A 13183-nucleotide genomic window follows, 5' to 3' on the forward strand; every position below is an offset into this window, starting at 1 on the left:
AAAGTGTAAACCCAGTGAAACAGGATATTTATAGTGGCATGTAAGCATATGCAGCATGTAGCTGATGAAATATAAGCATATTTTCTCCAAAACAGTACTCCTTTATGCAGATATATGCAAAGTAATACCCTCCCTTGTATGTTCAACATTCTGTTCCCCTTCAGTTTCCTGGCTACAAGGTTGCCAACCATGTAGATTTAGAGCTGTCAGCACAGTGAAGATGCAAATGAGATCTGAACTCATTAGAATTGTTGTTTACCAATAAATTGGAATCTTGTAGGGATGTTCACATCATGCAGACACTGCCTCAGTATTTGTTTTCAATGGATGGCAACAGTGAATGATGACATCAGGGATTCTGTCAAGTTAGACTTACAAAGGTGTACATGTAGGTCTGTGAAGGGTGAAAATACAGATAAGCAGTGTACAATTCACAAGTTCTGTTTCATTCAGATGCAAGATCTTCTTCATTTGTTGGCAAAATCTGTTGTCTTTGTCCTCTTTAAGTGTTGTTTTTATTATTTTGGTTATTGTTTGCATGATACAGCGCTTAGTAAAATCATGACAAATGGAGGAATGAATGGCAAGTTTCCCTGTGCTTGTCATGTAACTATTCCTGTGGCAGCATGTATATGTGTAGGGCTGGAGTATAGATGGTCTTGGGTTCTACTGTAGGGTATGCAACCTTTCCTTCACTTTTTGTGCTCAATGTTTGCGTGATATCATTGGAATGGAGGAAAGTAATAACAATTTTGTCTGAGCTTACCTTATTTACATGGAGGATAGCGTACTAATGAGCAAGCAGCAGGTGTGCTTAATAGATGTTAATTACAGCATAAATGGGTGAATTGCATGTTAATGAACCAATCCAACATGGTAGAGCTACTCAACAAGCTATAAAGCAGCCATATAGACTCCATACTCGTTTTTAATATGTACTTCAATACTATTGGAGTAGAAGCACGGAAAATCTACAGGGATACTGCTAGGGGCTGCTGCAGTTTTGATCCATATGTATGTGCTAGAGGCTGAAGCCAGTCATGCTACTGTTGGTGCCAATAGGCCTAGGCCAAGAAGGAGAAGAGTTTTCAGGCCCCAGGTAACCTAGGCCAAGATGGAGAAGAGTTTTCAGGCCCCAGGTAACCTAGGCCAAGAAGCAGAAGAGTTTTCAGGCCCCAGGTAACCTATGCCAAGAAGGAGAAGAGTTTTCAGGCCCCAGGTAACCTAGGCCTAGAAGGAGAAGAGTTTTCAAGCCCCAGGTAACCTAGGCCAAGAAGGAGAAGAGTTTTCAGGCCCCAGGTAACCTAGGCCAAGAAGGAGAAGAGTTTTTAGGCCCCGGGTAACTTTTCAAATACTACATGACCTGGAGATCTTAGGGTGCTACAGGGTGGTCAGGGACAGATTACAAGAATTGTATGACTTCTGCCACCATGAACTCAGAGCCAGAGCGAACTAACTGAGGAAGCCCATCTCACTGTAAACTAAGGTATGTGTAGCCCTTAGAATCTTAGCTGCAGATACCTTTGAAAGATCATCTGTGGACATGATGGATGTGTCACATGTATCAGCATCAAAAATCCTCCACCAATTTCTGGATGCTATCTTCATGCATGCCAGTGAGCACATATGTTTTCCCCATAGTTCTGAGGTGAGGCCAGCAATATGCAACAGTTCTACCATGTAGCACACTACCCTGAAGTCCCGGGTACCATATAGTCTACTCATGTACACATTAAGGCACCACCTAGTAAGCAGGGTATAATCTACATTAACCACAAGGGATATCACTTCATCAGCTGCCAAGTCATGTGTAATGCCCAGGTAATTATCTTAAATGTGGGTACTGGCAACCCTGGCAGTTGTCATTACTCCCATATCTAGCAAACATTGCAGCTGCACCAGATGTTTCCTGGGGGGACATCCCACAGGGCCATTTACTGGAGGATGCTGGCTATGCTCCTGAACCTGATGACACTCATTAACTGTGCACACACAGCTATGGAAGAACACCATTATGAGGCACACACACAAACTAGGAACATCCTAGAGCATGTGTTTGGGCTGCTGAAGTCACGATTCCAGTGCCTAGATACATCTGGTGGAGCACTGCAGTATAATCCATGCACATGTACACAAATCTTCACAGTATGTGCTACGGTACACAATATGATCCTGTGGAAAGAACTGCAGCAGGATCATCAAGGGTATGGGACACACAGCCCCCCACCAATGCCTAGGACACCGCAGCCACAGTCAGAGGAGGACTCAGTGGGGAATCACCAGCTGCTGTGGCTGGAGGCAGACATAGGTGTGCTCAGTATGCCTTTGCTTATGATATGATACAATGTATAGCACATTCACTGACCAGCTAAGTGCCTAATACCTTTCTCCTACTCACATGCATATAGTAAAATTGATGCCAGGCAACTTACACAACCTTTATCTCTTCATGTATTGGCTGTGTACTGCTTGCATCAGACAGAGTCAGCCCTGAATTAAAACTGTGTCAAATACTGCATTTGAAAACTAAGTCCTTAACCTAGAGTGTATTTATTAATGATATTATGGCATATCATTGTATTTCTTAATGTGGTACATTAATCAAGTAAATAGCTGTGGATTTGTACAGAAAGTACCTTAACATGTGACTTGTTGTACATAGTGACTTATTTTACTTATATGTGTCCATTAATAAGTAGTAGGCCTCAGGCATCAAAGATTCACATAGTCATAGCCCTCAAAAATACTGATGATGACTGCATGCCCTCAGTTTAGCACCATACCTTTGTACTGGTAAATCATTAAATATATGTTAGAAAGTAGTAATATGGATTTCAGTTTCTGACTTCACAACCCTTCCCAAGATCAAACAACAGGAAGAATGCAGAACAAGGAGAGTGACAAGAGCATCACATCCTTGTTCGTGGCATAGCAATAGCTCACCTTTGCTCCCCCCTGAAAGAACAGGCTATGCTTGTTTGTGCCATAACAGTAAATGAGCTCTGCCCTCCCACAAAAAGCAGTGTACACTTGTTTGTGCTATAACAGTAACTCAACTATGCTCCCCCAAATGAACAGCATGCGCTTGTCTGTGCCATCCAACCTGGCCTTAATTTGGTGGCAACTGCATGCCATATTACTCCCAGTTAATATCCTCGCACATTTTAAGGCCAGTGATATGGAATGGATTACACACTGCATGTCTCCTTCTACTGGTCAGATAAGTGATGAATTACCAAGAAACACAGAAATGTAAGACAGAGGTGTGTATTTGCTGTATATTTGCAAGCATAATCATAACAGGATGTGTGATCCTTAACTGCACTATGTCGAAATATAGTAAAGATAATTAAATGTACAAATAACAGCTGATGTTTTGATGGCAGTGTACATTCTGTTACAGTTGGTTCTGTGAGGAATGGCTTCAATTCTTTACTGTAAAGATGGTTCTGTGGAAAGATGAATAAGATATCCATCCTGTTATCTGAAGCTGCATTGGTGTGAGAGTTCAAATCCTGCACTATGTAGAAATATTGCATGAGTCTATCATTTTCTACTGTATATGTCATACATTTCTTTTCCTCATTTCACATATGCCTCCTTTGTTTTTCTTTTCTTATTTTTCTTGTTTTTAATTTCATTTTTTGCATGATGTGCCACATTGCACAAACATTGGAACCAGATAACAAATACATTTCAGGTTTGGTTGTGCTTATCTTGTTTGTGCAAAGCATGGCATTGCAGAAAAAGGAAAAAACGGACCACCTGGGTAGCAGACAAAATAGAAACTGACTACATTCAATTAATGCTCTTGGCCATCATGAAATCCTGGCCTAAGTACAGATGGTATTTGTTCTAGTGGAGAGTGTGCAACCTTTGTTTTACTGCTGAGACATTGCAGTTTCCAGCAATGAAGTGCAACAGACAGCTGTTTCCTTAGCCCTTTTGTGGCAACAGGTATAAGTGTTCGACTGCATATTCCATACACTATTACTTTTACTGATTTAGAAATCTATGTATTATCACATTTATGATCAAAGGTATGACTGTGGTTATACTGTGTACTATAGTCCTGTAAATGTATTCCTGCTATGTGGACTGACATGGCCTTTACTTTTGCCAACAACACATGCATAACTGTCTGTACATGTAGTAACCCTGAAATTGCATTGCTTGCCACTGTTGTGTTCTGCTTACCATCACCAATTGCTGTGCTGATAATCAGCAGGCATATGTTAGATACTCAATAGTAACTGTCAGACATTCACAATGTGGGTTATGTTTGCATATTGCTTACCTACAGGCAAATAGATGTATCTAGCATGCGTATACAATTTGTTAACCATTGTGCAAACCTGCTGCGCGCTGCCCTATGGAATTGTATATAGGATGCTTTATTAATGGTGTATATTGTCCATTTCCTTTGTATGACATAAAACTACATGTGGAAACATTGCAAACTAAGGGTTCAATCTAACTATATGTGATATATTTACAAAACATCCATGTGTTGCCTACCCCTTACCAAGCACTTCAACCCTGGCATCTCAGTACTTTTCTCCACACAAATATCAACCACACTACAAAATGTAATACATAATGTTGTGTGCTCCTTCTTGGACAGGGCCACTTGGTAGTGCTCTCAACCTCACTATGCTAAACTCAAAAATCCAACTAGACCCAGTAAGGGTACTTGTGTTGTTACACAGCTAGCGTTCTAATCAGCCTAGTGCTATTAGGCTAGTAGCCTCATGTGACGCTATGAAGTTATGTGCCTATGCAGGCCACCTAAGCTGTAATTCCTCACAAGGCCTGCTGATGTCATCAACTATAAGTTCACCTGGACTCCTGCATAAATCAGACTTGTGCCATGTGCATGCATTAAGTATTGTGTTCTGTAGTCTTTTCAGATACATAGGGTTTCTGTTTTCGCTGCAGTTGACTGTGTTTGCCTAGTCAGCAGAGTGGACATGGTATCCTACAATTACTTCTCCAATGGCATAGATTTCCAGTATTTTGATAATTGCACAAGCCTACACATCCATTTCATTCAGTCCTCCCAACCTGTTGTTTCTCACATGGCCTGATGAGGTCATCTACTATAAGTTCACCTGCATCCCTGTATAAATCAAACTTGTGCCGTGGCACTTGCAATAAGTACTGGGTTCTATAGTTTGTGTACTTAGGTAGGGGTTTTATTCTCACTGCAGTCAACTGGGTGTGTATGTGTGTGTGTCTGTGAGCTGTTGCTTGACTTTGCCGAAAGCATTTTACACCAGCATGTGGGACACTTATTCTGGTCTCAACAAACTCTGTTGATGTTGTCAGTTATATGATAGCTTTGAATATGCAGTAATCCCACCATGGCATGGTCAGAATGAGGGCTGAAGGCCAGGCAGATGTGACTTCATCCTATACCAGACAGATTACAGTGACATGGCTATTACATCATGGCTTGGCTTGTAGCTTCTGTGTTATGTTGATGAAAAAGGCCTGTGGTCTCTCCAGAGACACATTCTAGATCTAAGCTGACACACCCAGTGGAAGTAAGGCAGCCTGCAGTGCTGGTATGATTTTATACTCCCAAACAATAGTCACTCACAGCTACAATCCATTAATAAACTGCACCATGTAAACAGACAATACCTTAGCTAGGAAAACTAATGTTGAGGAGAGCTCTCTATGTTTAGAACAGTGAAAGAAAGCATTTTCTTCAGGATATCTGTACAGAGGGGTATTGAATCTCAGAAGGTATGGTTCCTTTTTGTCACCTACCTACTGCATATGCTGGAATGTATTTAATAATAATGTGAAGCACAGGATTTTACACTGTTATCTGTATGTATTACTTAGAAGTGTTGATGGCATTGCTATGTTTGCCAAGCAATTTCAGAGGTAGACATGATTTGTAAGGCACAAAAATATATGGAAAGGAATACTGCATGATAAATATGTACAAATGTTTCAGGGACAGTTCCGTTGACAGCAATTGTAGCATTTCAGAGATGTTTTGTTAGCTAAAATGGTCATTTGTCTATTCTTTTGTGTGGGTGGGGGCTAAGGTGGCACTAACAAGGATAGTTTGCTTGTGTTACTCTCCTTGTTTTCCATCCTGCCTTATGTTAGTACTTCACATCTCTGTTTAATGTTTATCTAGTGGGTAATACTGACTGGCTACCTTTTATATTATATCTGTAAACACTTATTTTGCAATTATGTGATACTTATGTGTAGTCTATGTCTGTTTTCTTTTAGGTCCCCTACAACAATGCCAAAGTAATGGTTGAATTCACACTGATGACCCTTTACAAATGTCAAAAAAAAATCATTGATGGTTTTCAGCAACATGGTGCTTTTCCCTTCAAAGAGGCAAGCAAGATATGGTCTGCAGGCTGCTAATATGACTGGAAATTGTTGCTAATGTCAGTGCCGTGGGCAGCCATGGAAAAACATATGAACAGGTGCACCATAGGGTCACTGACATGATAACCTCTGCAAGAAGGTGAGCAACTGCAGTAGGACATGATCTAATCATTAAAAGGAGAAGCCCTGGCAGGGAACCATCACTGACCAATAATTAACAGTTTCTAGCCAACATAAGGGATACAAAAAGCTCCCAGGGACTGTAATCAATGTTTCAGACATACCAAAAGAAAGGCCTGTGGTCTCTCCAGAGACACTTTTGAGATCTAAGCTGACAGACCAGTGGAAGAAAGGCAGCCTGCAGTGCTGTTGTGCCATATCCCAGATGAACTTCCAGGTAGGCCTTGTTTTCTGAACAGTTTAAAGAATTTAAATGAATAAGTTAATTCTCTGTCACCTGTATTTATTTGGTTGGGGGAATTGAAGATTGCTACAGTTAAAGCTTAACTTGGCTTTGTCAGCCATGTTCTTGTTTAAATGATTGTTTTCTGCAACTATAAAGGGGCAAATGTATAAGCCTCTGTGTTACTGTTGATTGTAATGCTGTTGCTTTTACCTCTTGCTTTACTTATTTCAGGATCATCAGGCCTCCTGGAAAGATTGCTTCTGCAATTGGTATGCCAAATATTTTTATGTCAGTACAGCTGATCAATTTTAAACAAATATTGTAGTGTGTGACTTTGATCTCAGGTGTGTTGTGTGTATTGCTGGACTGTTTGTAATAGTGGCAGCACTGTTATTTTGTTAGCATACATTGCAATATAGTAGTGTTGGTATTAATGTATTCCTGTGTTTCTTGCTTTTTTATCACAGGTGATTTATAACAGTGGAACTGTGGGCCCTTTGCCACCTGATGTCAGTATCAGCAGACAATGATAATGATGGTGATCAACTTGAAGCACAGTTGGGGGATGCAGAGGCTGAATCGGACACGGAGATTCTCATACAACCATCCCCTGCATTTACACCTACCCGATCAACTGAGCCCAAAGATATTGGACAGGTGGAGGGTGAGGACATTGATCATGGAAGTGTGGCTACTGCAGCTTCAGTGCCTGTTGAGTCTGGCCTTAGTCAAAGAGTGGGCAAGGTGGCAAGGAGAAGGATTGCTGCCCCTCCTCCACCTGGTGCAGGTGTCACTTCCTGTGCCACTCAACGTATGTTTATGGCTGTCATGGAGGCACAGGCACATTCTCATAGTTGCTCCATACAAATTCTGAGAGTTTTGGATGTGGTACAGTCTGACATGTGTGACTGCTTAAAATGTGTTGCTGATTTACTGGACCGGATGAATGACATGGTGGAAAGAAGGGTGTCTGTGATGGACCAAGTGATGTCTGTCATGGAACGAGCAGTGTCTGTGATGAAACATCTGCTGGGAGGGGAAATGCATCTTCCTGGGTGTAGGTCAGCCACATCATCTCCTGTCAGCTGTGGCTATGCCCAACCATGCTCCCATAGTGGCAGTACTTCCATTGCTTCATCAGTGAGTGTGCTGTCCATGCACAGATGTGGCAGGTCATGGTGTCATGGTCCTGGGGGTTTCCATGAATGGAGCTCATCCAGCAGACAGCAGACACATTCAGGTAGCACCACTGCATCTGAGCATGGTCCTGTATGTCAATGTGTTCTCATGATTGGGGATGACAATGATGAACTATAACCTCTATCATGCACAGCCCACATCTGTCCAGAACAGCAAGAAGTAGAGCTAGCACATCAACACTCAAACACCAGTTCACCTGAAGGACCCTACAGACACACACACAGCAGACCATTTGTGTTTTGTCCAAATTTATGCCTTCTTCCTCTTACTTACACACGCTCACTGGCCTTTTGTGTCAGCCTACGGTTCCTGCCTCCTGATACAACACCCTGTGCAAATAGATGATAACTGTGCCATATCCCTGTGTTCTACCTTTCTGACTCAGGTACAAAATCTGTGTCTGATGGTCAGGGTGCATAGCTAACTTACTGCTTAGTATATCTGCATTTGTGGTGTTTAACTGGTCATTGTACATTTAACTTATATTGGCCTTGGAAAATTCGACAGTTGATAGCATCAAAATGTCACAACTTTATAGTGAATGCTCTCGTGGGTTGTGAAGTAACAAACTGCAATGTGAAAAACATGTCTCTTACAGGTTTTTCCAGTCCAAACGTATGGTGCACATCATAGGTCACACCACAATATTCAAATTTTAGGATTTTATGACACCACAGCATTTTGTTTTCCCTTTCTTCCTTTCCTTGGCTTTCTTCATTTAATTGTTTTTTTTTTTTTTTTTTTTTGCTACTGTTTGCATGATGTGCTGTGTAGCACAAACACTGGAACCAGAGAACCTGGACCACCCAGAAGCAGACAGCCAAGAATAGAAAATATATTATGTACTATATTTCTGTCAGTGTATTCCTGCTATGTGGGCTGGCATGGCCTTCACTTTTGCCTAAACCACGTTCACAAAGACCTGTACATCCAATAACCCTGAAATTGCATTGCTTGCCAAACAGTGTGCACACTCCCAGTAATTGTGATAACTGCAGCTGTTGGGAAACCATTCTACATCAGTCTTGATCTGTGGTAGACATGGCAGGTGTTTGTGGAGAGGGACTAAGATTCCATGGTCAAAGATGGGGTGTTCAGGATTCCAAAGTGTTTTTTGGACTCCTAGAGAAGGAACATGGGCCCAGGCTATTGCAGAGGGACTATTCTGACTCAAAGTAGAAGTAAAAGGAATGAGACAGTGTTGTCCAGACAGTGACCAATGTTACTGGTATCGCCCGCATTGGTGAGTAATGTAAATACCAATACAATGAAAAGGAATGACCTTGAACTTGGAGTGAAGCATGTAGGACTGGAGACACATCACAGATGTGTAAGTATCAATTACAGTGACTACTTGTAAGAGTTAAAACCTGAATATAGTCAGGACTGGTATTCATAATGGTATTCTGTTCTGTTCTTTTTTTTTTCCACTGTCTCAGAGAGAAAACTGCATGCAAGAACCTATGACACTAGATTGGCCTGGATGAGGGAATCATGTGGGATGTATGTAGCAGAACAGTACTGTTACTGTAGTATTGGAAGTTTAAGATAGTTTTTGGGGTATCGTATTCAGTTGTATCAAAGGGAGGATGCATATCTCTTTTTTTTTCCACAGCACAACGGGGTAGGCCTGCCCCATAGGATTCTTCTGCCCCCACTCCACCAGCTATGGCACCGAGGCCCAGCACATCTAGGACACAATCTGGCACCATCACCTCTACTGCCCATGCAATACCTGGCCTCATTCATCAAAGAAACCCAGTGTACTCACAAGTGAATCTATTTGGCCAAGGCAAATCCAAGTATGGACAAAAGTGTATAGTTATATGAGCTCAGCACCCAGTAAGATTCTTGTGCAAATCACTACATGTTCTTTATCACTTAAATAACTAGAATTCACTCTGGAGTCTTTCATTCCTTTCAGGAAGTGGTTATAGAAAAAAGGCTGAGTATGTTGCCAGAAAATGCACAGCGTCTAGAACAAAATGCAGTCCTTTTAGCACTCCCATATGTAGAGATAGAAACCCATATATATATATATATATATATATATATATATATATATATATATATATATATATATACACACACACACACACACACACACACACACACACACACACACACACACACACACACACACACATATACATGGGTTCACTTCTAAAAATCCCAAAAAATCGAGTTTCAGAACATCGAGTTCAGAATCTCGAGATCTTGGAATCTCGAAATTGTTAACACTCCCCCAAAACACCACTAAACACATTAAAAACAAGTGCACCCCCCACACCCCTCGCAACTTACATATACCAACTCCGAGATCGCACTACAGCGAGAACATGGGAAATCTCTCGGTCCGTGCTGTATGCCGATCTCCGTTCAGGATTTTGAAGTTTTAAAACTTCGAACATATGTTCTTCGATCATATGGGATTCAAAGTTTTAGACTTCAAAATTCTGAAGTGCACACATATACACACACACACACACACACATATATATATATATATATATATATATATATATATATATATACATATATAAGGGTCTATATTAGAACACCGATCGTTCAAAATTTCGAGTGTTCTAATATCGACTAGTTTTCAGCAAATGCTGAAAATAGCGAAGAAACAGAAAACCAAATTTTTTCCTAGGGAAAGAATTTGGCTGTCCATTATTGTTGCTTCGGTATTTTCATTGCTGTGGTGGAAAGTTATGGGTCATGTTCAGGTAAGTGTGCGATTGTGTGGACGTGAGGGTTAGGGTGGGTTAGGTGAGTTAGGGATAGGGGGCGGGTCAGGTAAGTGTGAGATTGTATGGACGTGAGTGTTAGGGTGGGTTAGGTGAGTTAGGGTTAGGGCATGGGTCAGTTAAGTGTGCGATTGTGTGGACATGAGGGTTAGGACAGGGTAGGTGAGTTAGAGTTAGGGTTAGGGCATGTGTGAGGTGACTGCGCGATCGTGACGGACCTTAGGGTTAGGGTTTAGGTTAAGGTAAGTGGATAGTTAGTGGTGTATGTATAGTTTAGTGCAGAGTTAGATGTTAGAGTTTAGGTGTATGCGTGTGGATTGCTGTTTGTTTGGTGTGCTTGTGTTGCATGTATGTGTTTTGGAACAGCAATTTTTTTCCCTAGGAAAAATTTCACTGTTCTGAATGTTCAATGTTTTACATTTTCAGTTCATAGGGTTCAGTATTAGAACACTTGACACTTTGAATGTTCAGTGTTCTAATATAGGCCCATATATAATTTGTAATGCAGTATGGAAACTAACATTCATAGTATTGAATGTCTTTAATGCCAAAAGAAGTGATTCAACGGACATATGATTGCTTCTGCTTTCAATCCTTTATAATCAATAATTTGCTGTTCATATACATCAAGTTGCACTCTCAAATGAATTTTGCTGTTTACTTCAGCCTGAAGAAGTATTTGTAAAGGAGTTAGAAGATGAAAGCACTTACTGAAGCTTTTATTTGGTGCTTGTTGCATTAAACAATTTGTTTATTCATCTGGGAGCCTGTGGATATATTTTTGCGGATTTCGACTGTTTGTGCTACTTGGCTGCTGTTTGAAGATTTATCTAGTTGTTGCAGCTGGTCACCTATGAATAACTTTGGTAATTTTGGCTCTAACTTTACTGCAGTAACAACAGGATGTGTATTGAATGATACACTGATGGCTCAATTATAACTAGCAATGAAGGAACTTCCAATAAGTTAAGTACCAGCTTATTGTCAAGTGATGAAGTGTTAAAGAACTGATTGGCATTTCCTGATAATCCTTTTAACAACAAAAATATGAATGAACAAGAAGGATATAATGAATGCTGTGTGACTCATAATGAGATGCTTTCAAAGCTAGAGAAAACCCTAATACAGTTAAAGTGCCTGCATTGGGACAATATTTACTTTGAAAACAATTTAAAAGTTCAGAGAATCCCGAAGGGACTCAGAATTTTAAAATTGCCAGCAGGTGAAAATCTACCAAAAGAGTTGGTAGATAAATGGTTACAAATAAACCAGAAAGTGGGTATTCAATATATGGAATTGCTACAAAGTTATAATAGCACTAAGATGAAAAAACTAACTGAAAATGTTCTAGCAATTTTCAATATGTTAAAAGAAAATATCTCTGATGTGAACTTTAACAACAAAATGCACTTTACCCATGAAAATCTGGATAAATTGAACAAAACACTTAGTAGCAGAAAAATAAAAAGGTATGAGAGGGATTGTGTTGAATATGCAGGGGGAGTGGTCTCTGCATATGGTTTACAACTACACGGAAATGTGTGGCCAGAGGAAATGATGCAAGATGCCAATGTTGGGGCTGAAGAGTCAAGCATGGTGAGGCGCTCTGAACGACTGCAAGCTAAAATATCTAATAAACCAGGAGAAAACGAAAATAATGCTGCAACTACAAATATGAGTGGGTCGCAAACACAGTTGAGTTCACAAGGAGGAATTACAGTAATTATTAATAAAAATTGAGGACAGGAGAAAGCGGTGGTGAGCACATCTAAACAACTGAGTTATTCTAGCAAAAATCAAGTTGTGGAAGTTTACCAAAGGGCGAATGGTGAAAATAGATCATGGGCCCAAGTGACTGCAAGTAATGTAAATGGAAATACAAATGCCAATAATTATAAGAAGCCAACAAAAAACAACGTTGTGAAGAAAGGGCCAAAATGGAAGAACTGGAACCAAAGCAATGCATACCGGAGAACATAGGTACTGAAAACTTTATTATTATTAGTTTTTCTAGCTATACATTAAATAACGAAGAATGTAAGGTGCTGAGTAGAGGCTGGAATTTTGCACCAGCCCAAAGAGCTGAGAAATTACAAACTATCAATTATCTCAGAGACTATGTGAGACTTTTAAACTTTGATATATTGTTTAATAGAAATGGCAATGCTGAAAGTAATGTTGTCTGTTATAAGCCTAGTAGTTTTAATACACTCTTGCTTAAGGATTTAGAAATGTTCTTAAATATTTGTGAAATGCAAATTATTGAAATTTTAGATAGAAAAGCTGAATTTAAATTTTATAATTTCACTAGACATGAAAAAGTAGTGTTTGATAATATGATGAACAACAATGACATTTAAGCTGATAAAGGAGGATCACTTGTTGTATTAGATAGAAATGTATATGAAGCTAAGATGAAATTGCTGTTAACAGATGATAAGTATTACAAAAAGATAACCATGCA

Source organism: Protopterus annectens, chromosome 5.part1 (genome assembly GCF_019279795.1).
Source record: "Protopterus annectens isolate FY-2018-M chromosome 5.part1, PAN1.0, whole genome shotgun sequence".
Lineage (NCBI taxonomy): Eukaryota > Metazoa > Chordata > Ceratodontiformes > Protopteridae > Protopterus > Protopterus annectens.